Source organism: Microcebus murinus, chromosome 12 (genome assembly GCF_040939455.1).
Source record: "Microcebus murinus isolate Inina chromosome 12, M.murinus_Inina_mat1.0, whole genome shotgun sequence".
Lineage (NCBI taxonomy): Eukaryota > Metazoa > Chordata > Mammalia > Primates > Cheirogaleidae > Microcebus > Microcebus murinus.
This window is the reverse complement of record NC_134115.1, coordinates 683,620-694,197: the sequence shown is the minus strand read 5'-3', so window position 1 is coordinate 694,197 and position 10,578 is coordinate 683,620. Positions and strand designations below refer to the sequence as shown.

The 10,578-nt window shown below is 64.1% G+C and overlaps 3 non-coding genes across 3 annotated transcripts; all 3 read right to left on the bottom strand.

Moving 5' to 3' along the window:
* Positions 1–707: 707 nt before the first annotated feature.
* On the bottom strand, positions 708–826 carry LOC142874410 (5S ribosomal RNA). The gene has a single exon (XR_012922227.1). It is a non-coding gene; the product is annotated as a 5S ribosomal RNA (ribosomal RNA).
* Positions 827–4,328: 3,502 nt separating this feature from the next.
* Positions 4,329–4,447, bottom strand: LOC142874409 (5S ribosomal RNA). The gene has a single exon (XR_012922226.1). It is a non-coding gene; the product is annotated as a 5S ribosomal RNA (ribosomal RNA).
* Positions 4,448–7,949: 3,502 nt separating this feature from the next.
* LOC142874408 (5S ribosomal RNA) lies at positions 7,950–8,068 on the bottom strand. Its single transcript, XR_012922225.1, has one exon. It is a non-coding gene; the product is annotated as a 5S ribosomal RNA (ribosomal RNA).
* Between the last annotated feature and the right edge of the window lie 2,510 nt (positions 8,069–10,578).

Sequence of the window (10,578 nt, the reverse complement as noted above, 5' to 3'; positions counted from 1 at the left end):
ACGGGCAGACAGGGAGCAGTGTGGAACTTGCTGTGTCCACACATCAAACAGACGGGTAGGCAGGACGCTGTGTGGACGTGGCTGTGTCTACTCACCCATGGGAGACATGTTGGCTGGGCGCCGTGTGGATTTATTGTGTCCCCTCACCCACGGGAGACGGGTGGCAGTGCGCTGTGTGGAACTTCTTGTGTCCACACACCCAGCAGAGACAGGCGGACAGGGCGCAGTGTGGATGTGACTGTGTAAACTCACCCATGGGAGACGGGCAGTCAGGGCGCAGTGTGGAACTGGCTGTGTCCACACACCAAAGGGACACAGGCAGGCAGGGCGCAGTGTGGATCAGGCTGTGTCCACTCACCCATGGGTGACAGGAAGGCAGGGCTCTGTGTGGATCTAGCTGTTTCCACACACCCATGGGAGATGGGCAGGCCGTGCGCTGTGTCGATCTGCGTGTGTCCACACACCCATGGGGGACGGTCAGACAGGGTGCCAGACCTTTGGTCTGAGACCTGACAGTCCAGAAGCCACGCATGCTGCCGCGTGACGGCGGTGTCGCGGCTTGGGACAAGAGGAGGCCCCACGGTGCGGGCTGGGGCGCCAGGCACCGCGGCGGGCGCTGAGGGTGGGGGTGACCCCCGCCCCGGGCCGCCGCCTCGCTCCCAGAGAGGGGACAGAACAAGAGGCAAAAAAAAAAAAAAAAAAAAAGAAGCCTACGGCACCCGGTATTCCCAGGCGGTCTCCCATCCAAGTACTAACCAGGCCCGACCCTGCTTAGCTTCCGAGACCAGACGAGATCGGGCGCGTTCAGGGTGGTGTGGCCCTAGACGGCGGAGGGCGCCCCTGCCCCGCTCAAGAAGCCGAGCCTCTCTGCGCTTCCCCGCCGCCTCCTCCCGCCCCAGGCCCCGCGCCGGCGCTGACCCGCACCGGGCGGGCCTGTTGAGTTCACCGGCCGGGTCCGGCGGGCTCCGAGGGACGGGGGTGACAGGCGGGGCGGGGCGGGGCGGGCAGGGAGCGGCGGGCCGGGGTGGGGGGCTGTCTCTCTATACACACACACACACACACACACACACTCACACTCACACTCACTCACTCACACTCACACAAGATGCGCCTCCACGGCTGGACTCGCCAAGGTGGAGACCTTCCAGCCCCCTTCCTCTCCTCGCCTGGCCCACCCCCAGCTCGTGGCCGCCCCCGCCGCCGCCGCCGATTGCGCACGCGCGGGTCGCCCGCCCTTTGACCCCAGGCAGGGGCCGCCCTCCCCGACAACCCCTTTCAGCTGCGCCCCCCACCCTGTGGGTGGGCTGCCGCCTATTCCCCCGGGCCCGGGCTGGGGCACAGCGCATGTGGGAGGGGAGCGAGTGTATGGGGCGTCTCTCTCTCTCTCTTGGGATGTGTCCCATGGGTGGGGTGGCGTGGTTAGTGGGGCGCTGAAGAAATCAGTCCCCTCCATCTCCTACCTCTGGAAAACGCCCAAGCCCTTGGAGAACTGCCGGCAACGCGACCGTGGGGGCCGGGACCCTCCTCTGTGTCCTCCTGTGGCCCATTCCAAGGGGCCTGGGCCTGGCCGGGGCTGCATTGGACCCCGACCCCCCTGGCGTGTGGACTCGCTAAAAATCGGCGATTAGATATTGGATTCCAGCTTCATTGAGGTCATTTCACTAATGAGTGCACCGGAAAGAGTTTCCTAATCCATCTGTGAGGGTGGCAACTGAAAAAGAATTTTAAAGCTGACAGAATAGGCGAGGAAAGGCATAGGAGATTTCCACACCCAGTAAGGAAGCCTTTCCCGAAATGGAAGAAAGAAACGAGCAAACAGAGACACCGGTAGCCCGCCAGGATCAGAGTCTGCCCCCGAGAGAAAGTACCCTGACCAGGTTCACCCGTGGGTGGGTGGCGAGCTAGCGGCATTCAGAAGAGCGAGGCCCGCAGTCTGTGCAGAAGACACCTGCACTCGGGTGTGTGTGGCGGCACGATTCACAAGCAGCTCCAGATGTTAAGCCAAGGAGAAGCCAGGGAGTTCCCAACGCCCCAGGTGTCCTCAGCCCACGACTGGCTGCTGGGGGAATGCGAAGCCCGGCTCCTTGTCTGAGAGCGGGACAACCAGGAGGTGTGACGTACACCCCGGGGTTCCCAGGAGGATCAGGCTGAAGCTGGGACTTGGCCTGAAAGTGTCCCCTCGCACGGCCACCCCTTCCCCTTCCTGCTCCTCTACTCCTGGTGCCCCTCCATCCAGGGGCCAGACCTTAAAGAGTCACCCGCAAGAGAATCCTGGTCCCAAAGGAGCCTTCTGGGGGACCCGTGCTGAGAGAGGTTGTGGGCATGGCCCGCTGGGGCTCTGCCCGACCCAGGGCTGAGAGATGCAACCTCCCAGCTCTGGGTCCCTGCAGGGGAAGCGTTGGCAAGCACAGGGCCAGTCCTCCAAAGGCCCAGGTGCAGGGAGCCCAGGCCAAGCAGCCTGTGGAAGAAGCCACCCCGGGAACACGACTGCAGGCCACGGCCCTTCCCACCTCCTCCTCCTCCTCCTCCTCCTGCTCCTCCACCCCCCCCCCGACCTCCCACCCCCACCCCCGACATGGCGCAGGGCTCAGAGACACCTCAGACACTTGCTACCCAAAGTGCAAAGGGCATCAGTTGCTCCTCCAAACCCCCCCCCCCGCCCAGCAGACCGCGTTGTCCAGCCAGCCCCCGGGCCTCCCTGGGGTGCCCAGCACAAAAGTGCAGACAACCACCGGACCCTCAATCTCAGTTTTCGGATGTTTTTGCCACTCTAAGGACCCGCAGGCCAGCTGGGCCTTCTGGCAGGACAGAGAGCCCCGGAATCCGACGTGGAGAGCTGGGTGTACGTCCCCACGAGGAGGCGGTCCCCACCTCCGCGGCTCTCCCCTTGCGGGGGGGGGAAAAGCAGCCACGGGGCCTCAGAGAAGACACCAGGCTGGGCGCCCGCCCCACAGTGGGGGCACGTCCCCCGCAGGCCACTTAGCGACGGCCGCCGGCCGGCGGACGGTTGGGTGGCGCGAGACGCTGCGGCCGTCCTGCTACCGGGTTCCTGGGAGGGCGTCCTGGAACCAGCGTCCACACCAAGCCCTTGGAAGGCCCAGGCGACGGAGGAGCCCCGTCAGGCAGGGGCCGAGGACGGTGACGGCCCGGGCGAGGAGGAGCGTGTCAGGCAGGGGCAGAGGACGGTGACAGGTGACAGGCCGGGCGGGAAGGAGTCAGTCAGGCAGGGGCCGAGGAGGAGACGGGGCTGGGTAAGGGTTAGGGTTAGAGTCAGGGCACAAGTCACAATCGCAAAGACCTGGAAGCGACCCGAGTGCCCATCGACCCACGAGTGCGTAAATGAAATGTGGCGCGTGGACACCACGGAGTGCTATTCAGCTAGGAGGAGCAGCGGTGAGAGGGCACCTCTCGTGGTTCTCCTGGCCAGAGCTGGAACCCGTTCCAGTAAGCCAGGTAGCCCAAGAATGGACACACGAGCACCACGTGCTCGCGCTCACCAGCAAATGGGTACGAACCGACGGACACCCAAGTGGACACAGAGGAATCACCTTCATCGGGTGGGTGTCGGGCGGGTGGGGGGAGGGGATGGGCATACACCTCCATTAGGAATGGGGTGGGTGCGCACCGACTGGGGGATGGGCGCACTTGAGGCTCTGACCCGAGGGGGGAGGCTGGGAGAGGGCAACGTACCCGACCTTAACATTGGTACCCCCACAATACGCTGGAACAACATCAGAGGTTAATGAATAAGAACACAGGGGGGAGGGGGGCACGGGCAACACATGTCACCTTAATACTTGGACTCCCATCATCTGCTTGAAAAGAGAGAGAAAAGAAAATGCAATCATAGAGATAAGAGACACTTTTTAAACATAATGAATCCGAAGAGAAAAGTAAAAGGAGGCCTGTGGGGCAGGTCTGGGTGTGACTCCGGATCCCCCAACATCAGGTGCCACCACCAAAGATTCCTACGTGTAGCCCATAGAACCCCAAAAGCAACGGGACGAGTTCTGGTCACATACTGCCTCAAAATGACATCCTGGCCTTCTTCTGGAACTCCCTCCCCTCTCAGACTCTCAAGGTTTCCTCCAGCGTGTCGGTTCCCACGGAGCAGACCTTTGGTCTGAGACCTGACAGTCCAGAAGCCACGCATGCTGCCGCGTGACGGCGGTGTCGCGGCTTGGGACAAGAGGAGGCCCCACGGTGCGGGCTGGGGCGCCAGGCACCGCGGCGGGCGCTGAGGGTGGGGGTGACCCCCGCCCCGGGCCGCCGCCTCGCTCCCAGAGAGGGGACAGAACAAGAGGCAAAAAAAAAAAAAAAAAAAAAGAAGCCTACGGCACCCGGTATTCCCAGGCGGTCTCCCATCCAAGTACTAACCAGGCCCGACCCTGCTTAGCTTCCGAGACCAGACGAGATCGGGCGCGTTCAGGGTGGTGTGGCCCTAGACGGCGGAGGGCGCCCCTGCCCCGCTCAAGAAGCCGAGCCTCTCTGCGCTTCCCCGCCGCCTCCTCCCGCCCCAGGCCCCGCGCCGGCGCTGACCCGCACCGGGCGGGCCTGTTGAGTTCACCGGCCGGGTCCGGCGGGCTCCGAGGGACGGGGGTGACAGGCGGGGCGGGGCGGGGCGGGCAGGGAGCGGCGGGCCGGGGTGGGGGGCTGTCTCTCTATACACACACACACACACACACACACACTCACACTCACACTCACTCACTCACACTCACACAAGATGCGCCTCCACGGCTGGACTCGCCAAGGTGGAGACCTTCCAGCCCCCTTCCTCTCCTCGCCTGGCCCACCCCCAGCTCGTGGCCGCCCCCGCCGCCGCCGCCGATTGCGCACGCGCGGGTCGCCCGCCCTTTGACCCCAGGCAGGGGCCGCCCTCCCCGACAACCCCTTTCAGCTGCGCCCCCCACCCTGTGGGTGGGCTGCCGCCTATTCCCCCGGGCCCGGGCTGGGGCACAGCGCATGTGGGAGGGGAGCGAGTGTATGGGGCGTCTCTCTCTCTCTCTTGGGATGTGTCCCATGGGTGGGGTGGCGTGGTTAGTGGGGCGCTGAAGAAATCAGTCCCCTCCATCTCCTACCTCTGGAAAACGCCCAAGCCCTTGGAGAACTGCCGGCAACGCGACCGTGGGGGCCGGGACCCTCCTCTGTGTCCTCCTGTGGCCCATTCCAAGGGGCCTGGGCCTGGCCGGGGCTGCATTGGACCCCGACCCCCCTGGCGTGTGGACTCGCTAAAAATCGGCGATTAGATATTGGATTCCAGCTTCATTGAGGTCATTTCACTAATGAGTGCACCGGAAAGAGTTTCCTAATCCATCTGTGAGGGTGGCAACTGAAAGAGAATTTTAAAGCTGACAGAATAGGCGAGGAAAGGCATAGGAGATTTCCACACCCAGTAAGGAAGCCTTTCCCGAAATGGAAGAAAGAAACGAGCAAACAGAGACACCGGTAGCCCGCCAGGATCAGAGTCTGCCCCCGAGAGAAAGTACCCTGACCAGGTTCACCCGTGGGTGGGTGGCGAGCTAGCGGCATTCAGAAGAGCGAGGCCCGCAGTCTGTGCAGAAGACACCTGCACTCGGGTGTGTGTGGCGGCACGATTCACAAGCAGCTCCAGATGTTAAGCCAAGGAGAAGCCAGGGAGTTCCCAACGCCCCAGGTGTCCTCAGCCCACGACTGGCTGCTGGGGGAATGCGAAGCCCGGCTCCTTGTCTGAGAGCGGGACAACCAGGAGGTGTGACGTACACCCCGGGGTTCCCAGGAGGATCAGGCTGAAGCTGGGACTTGGCCTGAAAGTGTCCCCTCGCACGGCCACCCCTTCCCCTTCCTGCTCCTCTACTCCTGGTGCCCCTCCATCCAGGGGCCAGACCTTAAAGAGTCACCCGCAAGAGAATCCTGGTCCCAAAGGAGCCTTCTGGGGGACCCGTGCTGAGAGAGGTTGTGGGCATGGCCCGCTGGGGCTCTGCCCGACCCAGGGCTGAGAGATGCAACCTCCCAGCTCTGGGTCCCTGCAGGGGAAGCGTTGGCAAGCACAGGGCCAGTCCTCCAAAGGCCCAGGTGCAGGGAGCCCAGGCCAAGCAGCCTGTGGAAGAAGCCACCCCGGGAACACGACTGCAGGCCACGGCCCTTCCCACCTCCTCCTCCTCCTCCTCCTCCTGCTCCTCCACCCCCCCCCCGACCTCCCACCCCCACCCCCGACATGGCGCAGGGCTCAGAGACACCTCAGACACTTGCTACCCAAAGTGCAAAGGGCATCAGTTGCTCCTCCAAACCCCCCCCCCCGCCCAGCAGACCGCGTTGTCCAGCCAGCCCCCGGGCCTCCCTGGGGTGCCCAGCACAAAAGTGCAGACAACCACCGGACCCTCAATCTCAGTTTTCGGATGTTTTTGCCACTCTAAGGACCCGCAGGCCAGCTGGGCCTTCTGGCAGGACAGAGAGCCCCGGAATCCGACGTGGAGAGCTGGGTGTACGTCCCCACGAGGAGGCGGTCCCCACCTCCGCGGCTCTCCCCTTGCGGGGGGGGGAAAAGCAGCCACGGGGCCTCAGAGAAGACACCAGGCTGGGCGCCCGCCCCACAGTGGGGGCACGTCCCCCGCAGGCCACTTAGCGACGGCCGCCGGCCGGCGGACGGTTGGGTGGCGCGAGACGCTGCGGCCGTCCTGCTACCGGGTTCCTGGGAGGGCGTCCTGGAACCAGCGTCCACACCAAGCCCTTGGAAGGCCCAGGCGACGGAGGAGCCCCGTCAGGCAGGGGCCGAGGACGGTGACGGCCCGGGCGAGGAGGAGCGTGTCAGGCAGGGGCAGAGGACGGTGACAGGTGACAGGCCGGGCGGGAAGGAGTCAGTCAGGCAGGGGCCGAGGAGGAGACGGGGCTGGGTAAGGGTTAGGGTTAGAGTCAGGGCACAAGTCACAATCGCAAAGACCTGGAAGCGACCCGAGTGCCCATCGACCCACGAGTGCGTAAATGAAATGTGGCGCGTGGACACCACGGAGTGCTATTCAGCTAGGAGGAGCAGCGGTGAGAGGGCACCTCTCGTGGTTCTCCTGGCCAGAGCTGGAACCCGTTCCAGTAAGCCAGGTAGCCCAAGAATGGACACACGAGCACCACGTGCTCGCGCTCACCAGCAAATGGGTACGAACCGACGGACACCCAAGTGGACACAGAGGAATCACCTTCATCGGGTGGGTGTCGGGCGGGTGGGGGGAGGGGATGGGCATACACCTCCATTAGGAATGGGGTGGGTGCGCACCGACTGGGGGATGGGCGCACTTGAGGCTCTGACCCGAGGGGGGAGGCTGGGAGAGGGCAACGTACCCGACCTTAACATTGGTACCCCCACAATACGCTGGAACAACATCAGAGGTTAATGAATAAGAACACAGGGGGGAGGGGGGCACGGGCAACACATGTCACCTTAATACTTGGACTCCCATCATCTGCTTGAAAAGAGAGAGAAAAGAAAATGCAATCATAGAGATAAGAGACACTTTTTAAACATAATGAATCCGAAGAGAAAAGTAAAAGGAGGCCTGTGGGGCAGGTCTGGGTGTGACTCCGGATCCCCCAACATCAGGTGCCACCACCAAAGATTCCTACGTGTAGCCCATAGAACCCCAAAAGCAACGGGACGAGTTCTGGTCACATACTGCCTCAAAATGACATCCTGGCCTTCTTCTGGAACTCCCTCCCCTCTCAGACTCTCAAGGTTTCCTCCAGCGTGTCGGTTCCCACGGAGCAGACCTTTGGTCTGAGACCTGACAGTCCAGAAGCCACGCATGCTGCCGCGTGACGGCGGTGTCGCGGCTTGGGACAAGAGGAGGCCCCACGGTGCGGGCTGGGGCGCCAGGCACCGCGGCGGGCGCTGAGGGTGGGGGTGACCCCCGCCCCGGGCCGCCGCCTCGCTCCCAGAGAGGGGACAGAACAAGAGGCAAAAAAAAAAAAAAAAAAAAAGAAGCCTACGGCACCCGGTATTCCCAGGCGGTCTCCCATCCAAGTACTAACCAGGCCCGACCCTGCTTAGCTTCCGAGACCAGACGAGATCGGGCGCGTTCAGGGTGGTGTGGCCCTAGACGGCGGAGGGCGCCCCTGCCCCGCTCAAGAAGCCGAGCCTCTCTGCGCTTCCCCGCCGCCTCCTCCCGCCCCAGGCCCCGCGCCGGCGCTGACCCGCACCGGGCGGGCCTGTTGAGTTCACCGGCCGGGTCCGGCGGGCTCCGAGGGACGGGGGTGACAGGCGGGGCGGGGCGGGGCGGGCAGGGAGCGGCGGGCCGGGGTGGGGGGCTGTCTCTCTATACACACACACACACACACACACACACTCACACTCACACTCACTCACTCACACTCACACAAGATGCGCCTCCACGGCTGGACTCGCCAAGGTGGAGACCTTCCAGCCCCCTTCCTCTCCTCGCCTGGCCCACCCCCAGCTCGTGGCCGCCCCCGCCGCCGCCGCCGATTGCGCACGCGCGGGTCGCCCGCCCTTTGACCCCAGGCAGGGGCCGCCCTCCCCGACAACCCCTTTCAGCTGCGCCCCCCACCCTGTGGGTGGGCTGCCGCCTATTCCCCCGGGCCCGGGCTGGGGCACAGCGCATGGGGGAGGGGAGCGAGTGTATGGGGCGTCTCTCTCTCTCTCTTGGGATGTGTCCCATGGGTGGGGTGGCGTGGTTAGTGGGGCGCTGAAGAAATCAGTCCCCTCCATCTCCTACCTCTGGAAAACGCCCAAGCCCTTGGAGAACTGCCGGCAACGCGACCGTGGGGGCCGGGACCCTCCTCTGTGTCCTCCTGTGGCCCATTCCAAGGGGCCTGGGCCTGGCCGGGGCTGCATTGGACCCCGACCCCCCTGGCGTGTGGACTCGCTAAAAATCGGCGATTAGATATTGGATTCCAGCTTCATTGAGGTCATTTCACTAATGAGTGCACCGGAAAGAGTTTCCTAATCCATCTGTGAGGGTGGCAACTGAAAGAGAATTTTAAAGCTGACAGAATAGGCGAGGAAAGGCATAGGAGATTTCCACACCCAGTAAGGAAGCCTTTCCCGAAATGGAAGAAAGAAACGAGCAAACAGAGACACCGGTAGCCCGCCAGGATCAGAGTCTGCCCCCGAGAGAAAGTACCCTGACCAGGTTCACCCGTGGGTGGGTGGCGAGCTAGCGGCATTCAGAAGAGCGAGGCCCGCAGTCTGTGCAGAAGACACCTGCACTCGGGTGTGTGTGGCGGCACGATTCACAAGCAGCTCCAGATGTTAAGCCAAGGAGAAGCCAGGGAGTTCCCAACGCCCCAGGTGTCCTCAGCCCACGACTGGCTGCTGGGGGAATGCGAAGCCCGGCTCCTTGTCTGAGAGCGGGACAACCAGGAGGTGTGACGTACACCCCGGGGTTCCCAGGAGGATCAGGCTGAAGCTGGGACTTGGCCTGAAAGTGTCCCCTCGCACGGCCACCCCTTCCCCTTCCTGCTCCTCTACTCCTGGTGCCCCTCCATCCAGGGGCCAGACCTTAAAGAGTCACCCGCAAGAGAATCCTGGTCCCAAAGGAGCCTTCTGGGGGACCCGTGCTGAGAGAGGTTGTGGGCATGGCCCGCTGGGGCTCTGCCCGACCCAGGGCTGAGAGATGCAACCTCCCAGCTCTGGGTCCCTGCAGGGGAAGCGTTGGCAAGCACAGGGCCAGTCCTCCAAAGGCCCAGGTGCAGGGAGCCCAGGCCAAGCAGCCTGTGGAAGAAGCCACCCCGGGAACACGACTGCAGGCCACGGCCCTTCCCACCTCCTCCTCCTCCTCCTCCTCCTGCTCCTCCACCCCCCCCCCGACCTCCCACCCCCACCCCCGACATGGCGCAGGGCTCAGAGACACCTCAGACACTTGCTACCCAAAGTGCAAAGGGCATCAGTTGCTCCTCCAAACCCCCCCCCCCGCCCAGCAGACCGCGTTGTCCAGCCAGCCCCCGGGCCTCCCTGGGGTGCCCAGCACAAAAGTGCAGACAACCACCGGACCCTCAATCTCAGTTTTCGGATGTTTTTGCCACTCTAAGGACCCGCAGGCCAGCTGGGCCTTCTGGCAGGACAGAGAGCCCCGGAATCCGACGTGGAGAGCTGGGTGTACGTCCCCACGAGGAGGCGGTCCCCACCTCCGCGGCTCTCCCCTTGCGGGGGGGGGAAAAGCAGCCACGGGGCCTCAGAGAAGACACCAGGCTGGGCGCCCGCCCCACAGTGGGGGCACGTCCCCCGCAGGCCACTTAGCGACGGCCGCCGGCCGGCGGACGGTTGGGTGGCGCGAGACGCTGCGGCCGTCCTGCTACCGGGTTCCTGGGAGGGCGTCCTGGAACCAGCGTCCACACCAAGCCCTTGGAAGGCCCAGGCGACGGAGGAGCCCCGTCAGGCAGGGGCCGAGGACGGTGACGGCCCGGGCGAGGAGGAGCGTGTCAGGCAGGGGCAGAGGACGGTGACAGGTGACAGGCCGGGCGGGAAGGAGTCAGTCAGGCAGGGGCCGAGGAGGAGACGGGGCTGGGTAAGGGTTAGGGTTAGAGTCAGGGCACAAGTCACAATCGCAAAGACCTGGAAGCGACCCGAGTGCCCATCGACCCACGAGTGCG